Genomic DNA, 8368 nt, shown 5'->3' on the forward strand with positions numbered 1-8368 from the left:
TGCCTCACTCCCCTTCGCGAATGCGACGCCACTCACGCATTCCCGATGCACACACTGCAATACCTTTGCGTTCGTGTCCTCTCCTTCGCGGACGCGTAGAGCAAAATCTCACCAACTCACAAACACACTTCGCGAACGCGTAAGAGGAAACCAGAAAAATGCAGCAGCAGATATCATCTATCACACCAAAGCCAAAAATGATCCTTTAACCACCCGAAACTTACCCGAAGCCCCGGGACCTCAACCAACCATACCATCAAGTCACAAAACACTATACAAACTTAGTCGAATCTTCAAACCACCTCGAATAACATCAAAAACATGAATCACCCTCCGATTCAATCTTAATGAACTTGAAACTTCCAATTTGTACAACCTATGCCAAAACTATCAAACCACGTCCGAATGGCCCTAAATTTTGCACACAAGTCATATTTGACATTACGGATCTACTCCAACTTCTGGAATCGGAATCCGACCCCGATATCAAAAAGTCAACCCCCCGGTCAAATTTTCCAAAATTTGATTTTCGCCATTTCAAGCCTAAATTAGCCACACACCTCAAATTCACAGTCCAGACATGCTCCTGAGTCTAAAATCACCCAACAGAGCTAATGGAACCGACGTGTTACAACCCAAATTCGCATATCATAGATCACGCCGTAAGGTAGTCGACGTAAATCCAAGAAGAGATTATCTTTGAGATGATAATAAGTTAATCCTATTGGTCTTAAACGATACAAGGGTGTATAAGAGTGGTTAACAAGTATTTGAAGTTAAGCTAATCAAGGATGTTGTAACCCGTATTTTCGGATAACACTAGAGGTGATTAACTGTCCCAAGAGGTCTTGTTTTAATGTATTTGAATCATATAATATCCGCATCATAAGTCTTGAAGTCAAGCGAGTTATGAAATAAAAGTCGATAAAAGTTGTCGCAACTTAGGTTTATAATTTTACTTAAACTTTAGGTCAAATGTTACTACATTTTACTCCCAATGTGCTTGGAATTATGGGGTGATCTACCTATCAAATTGAAGATCTATGAGTCTAGTTTCCAACGCATTAAACCGTTCGTCGATACGATCTCGGAATAGAGAGATATTCGCGTTTTCGCGAGAGTGCGCCAAGCTGCTCTCTATGGGGCCCACAAAGGCGGTTTAAGACATTTGGACATATATAAGATAACTCAACCCCGTTTTAAGTCATTATTTTTCAGTATATTCAGATCTTATAACCCTAAAAACATTCTCTCAAGGTTCTCTCATGATCCAAGACCCAAACAAAGGGCAAACAACACAAATCAAATGTCGGGAATCCCGTGGTGCTAGTAAGTTTCTTATTTTTCTTGTTGTTGCTGATTTTTGTGTTGTTCCAGCTCGTGTGGGAGGTTGTTTTAAGTGCTTTATGTTCTGTAAATACACCTTCAAGTTTTTAATATCAACCCTAGGTGATTTCAAGTCTTCTAAAGTAATTCTAGTGCCGAAAAACCCGAATTAATTGCTAGTTTCGCTTCCTTGTTCTTGTGGCAGAATTGAAGGGATATTTCGTAGAAAATTAAGGTCAAATTGGAGTTGTTCTTTCTGTTTAAAGGTAAGTAACCTCTTACTCTATATATATTTAAGATTATCCAAGTTGCAGCTAAGTCGTTGAAGCTAGAACTTGTGAAATATATATCGAAAAGCTTGGTAGTAATGTTGTTGGTTGGTGGACTGTTTTGGAGGCTCAATATGATTATTAATGATGTTGTTTGGGCTGTTTGGTGATTGTATTGACTTGTGGGAAGTCATATAAATAGGGGAGGTGCTGTCCGTTTCATCGTAAAATAGGTTGTGGTCGATACATAATAGTTACGACGCTTAAACGATAATGATAGTGTCATTTATCTTATTGTAGACTAAGGAGTCGTGATATTTGCATAGCTTGAGGTTGGGCAGTATATACAAGGTATGTGAGGCTATCCCCTTCATTCTTTTGCACGACTCCAATTGTACATAATGTAATGAACGAGCTCCCAAAGATACTCTACTCTTAGAAGCTAGCAGTACTTACATTGCTGCCCTTCTTATGAAATGATTGATATTGATGTTACTTCTCTTATTCTTATATTATCAATGTTGTTGGTAGTTCCTTATTCTTATAAGATTCTTGATGAAGAGTTAATCCTAATAACATGTACGAAGGATACCGACCTTACGTCACTCCGAAAGGTTCAAAATGTGATTCCAATGAGTCCAGCATGCATCATATATATGTATCTATTTTACTCTACCGAGCCGCGCTATAGTCGGCCGGGTATGGCACCTATTGTGCAACCACTGATCAGTTGGGTTTTACCGAGCTCCACGTGGCCGGGTACGATTCTACCGAGCCCTATGATGGCCGGGTACATTTTACCGAGCCTATTATGGCCGGGTACGATATGATGATGATGATGCCCACAAAGGCATATGTTTTAAACGTTTATGTATATATATATGTATGTATCATGTATTTCATGTCAGTAGCCCTCAGAGGTACCCAGATGTCACATGTTGTATATTCCCTATCACTGTTTACATTATTGTTCTTACTTATGCTATTCTGCCTTACATACTCAGTACTTTATTCGTACTGACGTCCTTGTTATTTGTGGACGCTGCATGTCGTGCTGCAGGTCCTGATAGACGGGTAGACGCAGCTCCCCCATCACAGTAGGCTATCCGGTTTAGCGTTATTGGCAAGATCCTTTCTCCGGACTTGCCGTGGTCTTGGTATGCATTTTTGTTATAGACCTTATGGGTATGTCGGGGCCCTGTTCCGGCAATGTTGTAGCACTTATGTTCTTTTAGAGGCTCATAGACAGGTGTTGACTCATGGTAGCTCGTACCTTATATATAGTTTCTTGACAGTCTTGTCGTCCCATGTTATGTATGTTCATGACATTATCTTTCATTGTTGGATGTTCATGATCCATGTCTACCATTTATATTGATCTTGTCGGCCCTTAAAGATAATAAGGAAGGTTAGATAAAATGTACGTTGGTGCTCGGCAAGTATGGCCCGGGTGCTAGTCATGACCCTCCAGTTGGGTCGTGACAAACTTGGTATCAGAGCAAGTCTGTCCTAGGGGTTGTCTATGAGCCGTGTCTAGTAGAGTTTTGATTATGGATGTGTAGCGCGCCACATTTATAATCAGGAGGCTACGTGACATCTAGGGTTGTTACCTTCTTCCTGAATCTAGATCGTGCGTAGAGTTGAGTCGTAAGTGTTCATATCTAATATTCACCTTGTTTTCTTTTAGCGATGCCTTCGACTAGGAAGCAAGCGATTAGTAAACGGCTTGATACAGCTGTAGGAGAGGGTAACATTCAGGTGCCTCCAGCCATAGCAGGCCAAAGTGAGCCTCAGAGTGAGATGCCGTCTCATACCTCTCTGTCTCCTCCAGAGGATATTAGGAGGCACCCAGTACATCCAGTTCCTCCGTCTGGCACTACAGACCACGATATGCGCAGTGCAGTGCAGTTGTTGAGTAGCTTAGTAGCTGCTCAGGCTCAGAGGCAGAATACCGGTGCTGCTGATAAACCGGTTAGTGCAGGAGTTCGTGATTTTATTAATCTAGACCCTCCAGTGTTTACCGGATCAAGCCCCAAGGAGGACCCGCAAACATTTATTGATCAGGTTCATTGTACATTGCGTGTTATGCATGCTAGTGATACAGAGGCAGTAGAGTTGGCTTCTTATCGGTTATGGGATTTAGCGATTTTATGGTATGATAGTTGGGAGAGATCTAGGGGTCCGAACGCTCCTCCAGCCGTGTGGAAGGAATTTTCTGAGGCCTTTCTTCATCACTACTTACCAGCTGAGATACGATGAGCTAGAGCTGATAAGTTCTTGAACCTTCGACAGGGTAATATGAGTGCATGAGAGTATAGTATATAGTTTGATTCTTTATCAAGGTATACTCCCCATATGGTGGCCGAGATGAGTGATAGGGTGACCACATCTGATAAATGAGTGCACAACAGCCTCCTTGGTAGAGGGCATGGATATTTCCCGTATTCAGGCTTATGCCCAGACCCTTCAGGATCATAAGTTATATGCTAAGCTCTCTAAATGTGAATTCTTGCTGAACTCAGTATCATTCCTTGGCCATGTGATATCTGATGCGGGTATTAGTGTCGACACTCAGAAGATCGATGCAGTGAAGAATTGGCCGAGACCTACAACACCGTCAGAAGTCCGCAGCTTCCTGGGGCTAGCAGGATATTATAGGCGGTTTGTAGAAGGGTTTTCCTCTATATCAGCACCATTGACTAAGTTAACACAGAAAACTAAGTTCCAGTGGTCTGATGCTTGTGAACATAGTTTTCAGGAGCTAAAGAATCGATTGACATCCGCGCCAGTGCTCACTCTCCCAGAAGGAACAGAAGGTTATGTGGTATATTGTGATGCCTCAGGTATAGGTTTGGGGTGCGTATTGATGCAACGTGGGAAGGTGATTGCTTATGCATCAAGACAATTGAAGAAGCATGAAAAGAATTACCCGACTCATGATTTGGAATTGGCTGCAGTAATATATGCTTTGAAGATATGGCGGCACTACTTATACGGCGTCCATGTTGACATCTACACAGATCACAAGAGTTTACAATACATCTTCAAGCAGAAGGAGTTGAATTTGAGGCAGCGTAGGTGTCTTGAATTACTGAAAGACTACGACATCGAGATATTGCACCATCCTGGTAAAGCCAATGTTGTGGCAGACGCTCTCAGCCGTAAGTGAATGGGAAGCTTAATACATATTGAGGCAGGTAGACAAGGGTTGACCAAAGAGCTTCACCTGCTGGCCAATATGAGAATCAGATTGTTGGACTCTGATGACGGAGGTGTTACTGTACAGAATACAGCAGAATCATCTTTGGTAGCCGAGGTAAAAGCACGGCAATATGAAGATCCTACCTTAGTAAGATTGAGAGAGGGAATTCAGCAGTGTAAGATTACAGCTTTCAAGATCGGAGGAGATGGGACACTAAGATACCAGGGCCGATTATGTGTACCTAGTGTGGCAGGGTTGCGAGAGAAGATTATGATTGAGATTGACCAGTCCCGATATTCTATCCATCCTGGCTCGACAAAGATGTATCATGACGTTAAGGAGCAGTATTGGTGGGATAACATGAAGAAGTCTATTGCAGAATTTGTAGCCTAGTGTCCTAATTGTCAACAAGTAAAGATCGAGCATCAGAAACCCAGTGGATTGATTCAGAATATAGAGATTCCGACCTACAAATGGGAGGTGATTAATATGGACTTCATTATTGGATTACCTCGCTCTTATCATAAGTTTGACTCCATCTGGGTGATAGTTGATCGACTTACAAAATCTGCCCATTTTCTACCAGTTAAGACAACTTACACGGCTGAAGATTATGCGAAGTTGTATATCAAGGAGATTGTTAGGCTTCATGGTGTGCCGGTATCTATTATATCAGACCGAGGAGCTCAATTTACGGCTAACTTTTGGAGGTCTTTTCAGAAGGGTTTAGGCACACAAGTAAATCTCAGCACTGCATTCCATCCGCAGACTGACGGACAGGCTGAACGTACCATCCAGATGCTTGAAGATATGCTACGAGCATGTGTTCTAGATTTCAAGGGGAATTGGGATGACCATCTGGCACTTATAGAATTTGCCTACAATAATAGCTATCATTCCAGTATTAAAATGGCCCCGTATGAGGCACTGTACGGGAGGAGATGTAGATCACCAGTTGGATGGTTCGAAGTCGGTGAGACAGAATTATATGGGCCAGATTTGATTCACCAAGCCATTGAGAAGGTGAAAGTGATACAAGAGCGACTGAGGACGGCACAAAGCAGGCAAAAGTCTTATTCCGATGTCCGACGTCGTGATCTGGAATTTGAGGTTGGTGATTGGGTTTTCCTGAAGATCTCGCCGATGAAGGGTGTTATGCGTTTTGGGAAGAAGGGTAAGTTGAGTCCGCGGTATATTGGGCCGTACAAAATTCTTCGACGAATTGGACAGGTTGCTTACGAGTTAGAATTGCCATCTGAATTGGAATTTGTCCACCCGGTATTCCATGTATCTATGTTGAGGAAATGTATTGGAGACCCTTCTCGGGTCATCCCTATCAAAGATGTACAAGTTACAAAGGATCTATCATATGATGAAGTGCCAGTGGCTATATTAGATCGACAAGTCCGCAAGCTGAGAACAAAGGATGTAGCTTCCGTGAAAGTATTATGGAGGAACAAGAATATAGAAGAAATGACATGGGAAGCAGAAGAGGAGATGAAGTCTAAATACCCTTACCTATTCCAGAGTGAAGATAACGAGGATGCCGAGGGAAAGAAGGACGCATTATAAGGTGGAACGGCTCTATGAGGTAAGCAATAGCTTGTGAATACTTTTTTTAATACAAAATGGTGATATGCAGATAATGTACATATCCATAATGCTTTGTATAGTCTTGTATGGCCATAGGTTGGGTTTAACTGCTTGCAAGTTTGGCTAGTGTCCATTTTATAAGGGAAACTCAGCCGGAAATCTCCGTCGGAATCCACGATGAGTTAGACACCCCATAAACCCTTACATTCGAGGACGAATGTTCCTAAGGGGGAGAGGATGTTACAACCCAAATTCGCATATCATAGATCACGCCGTAAGGTAGTCGACGTAAATCCAAGAAGAGATTATCTTTGAGATGATAATAAGTTAATCCTATTGGTCTTAAACGATACAAGGGTGTATAAGAGTGGTTAACAAGTATTTGAAGTTAAGCTAATCAAGGATGTTGTAACCCGTATTTTCGGATAACACTAGAGGTGATTAACTGTCCCAAGAGGTCTTGTTTTAATGTATTTGAATCATATAATATCCGCATCATAAGTCTTGAAGTCAAGCGAGTTATGAAATAAAAGTCGATAAAAGTTGTCGCAACTTAGGTTTATAATTTTACTTAAACTTTAGGTCAAATGTTACTGCATTTTACTCCCAATGTGCTTGGAATTATGGGGTGATCTACCTATCAAATTGAAGATCTATGAGTCTAGTTTCCAACGCATTAAACCGTTCGTCGATACGATCTCGGAATAGAGAGATATTCGCGTTTTCGCGAGAGTGCGCCAAGCTGCTCTCTATGGGGCCCACAAAGGCGGTTTAAGACATTTGGACATATATAAGATAACTCAACCCCGTTTTAAGTCATTATTTTTCAGTATATTCAGACCTTATAACCCTAAAAACATTCTCTCAAGGTTCTCTCATGATCCAAGACCCAAACAAAGGGCAAACAACACAAATCAAATGTCGGGAATCCCGTGGTGCTAGTAAGTTTCTTGTTTTTCTTGTTGTTGCTGATTTTTGTGTTGTTCCAGCTCGTGTGGGAGGTTGTTTTAAGTGCTTTATGTTCTGTAAATACACCTTCAAGTTTTTAATATCAACCCTAGGTGATTTCAAGTCTTCTAAAGTAATTCTAGTGCCGAAAAACCCGAATTAATTGCTAGTTTCGCTTCCTTGTTCTTGTGGCAGAATTGAAGGGATATTTCGTAGAAAATTAAGGTCAAATTGGAGTTGTTCTTTCTGTTTAAAGGTAAGTAACCTCTTACTCTATATATTTAAGATTATCCAAGTTGCAGCTAAGTCGTTAAAGCTAGAACTTGTGAAATATATATCAAAAAGCTTGGTAGTAATGTTGTTGGTTGGTGGACTGTTTTGGAGGCTCAATATGATTATTAATGATGCTGTTTGGGCTGTTTGGTGATTGTATTGACTTGTGGGAAGTCATATAAATAGGGGAGGTGCTGTCCGTTTCATCGTAAAATAGGTTGTGGTCGATACATAATAGTTACGACGCTTAAACGATAATGATAGTGTCATTTATCTTATTGTAGACTAAGGAGTCGTGATATTTGCATAGCTTGAGGTTGGGCAGTATATACAAGGTATGTGAGGCTATCCCCTTCATTCTTTTGCACGACTCCAATTGTACATAATGTAATGAACGAGCTCCCAAAGATACTCTACTCTTAGAAGCTAGCAGTACTTACATTGCTGCCCTTCTTATGAAACGATTGATATTGATGTTACTTCTCTTATTCTTATATTATCAATGTTGTTGGTAGTTCCTTATTCTTATAAGATTCTTGATGAAGAGTTAATCCTAATAACATGTACGAAGGATACCGACCTTACGTCACTCCGAAAGGTTCAAAATGTGATTCCAATGAGTCCAGCATGCATCATATATATGTATCTATTTTACTCTACCGAGCCGCGCTATAGTCGGCCGGGTATGGCACCTATTGTGCAACCACTGATCAGTTGGATTTTACCGAGCTCCACGTGGCCGGGTACGATTCTACCG

The sequence above is a fragment of the Nicotiana tomentosiformis genome, chromosome 7 (genome assembly GCF_000390325.3).
Source record: "Nicotiana tomentosiformis chromosome 7, ASM39032v3, whole genome shotgun sequence".
NCBI lineage: Eukaryota > Viridiplantae > Streptophyta > Magnoliopsida > Solanales > Solanaceae > Nicotiana > Nicotiana tomentosiformis.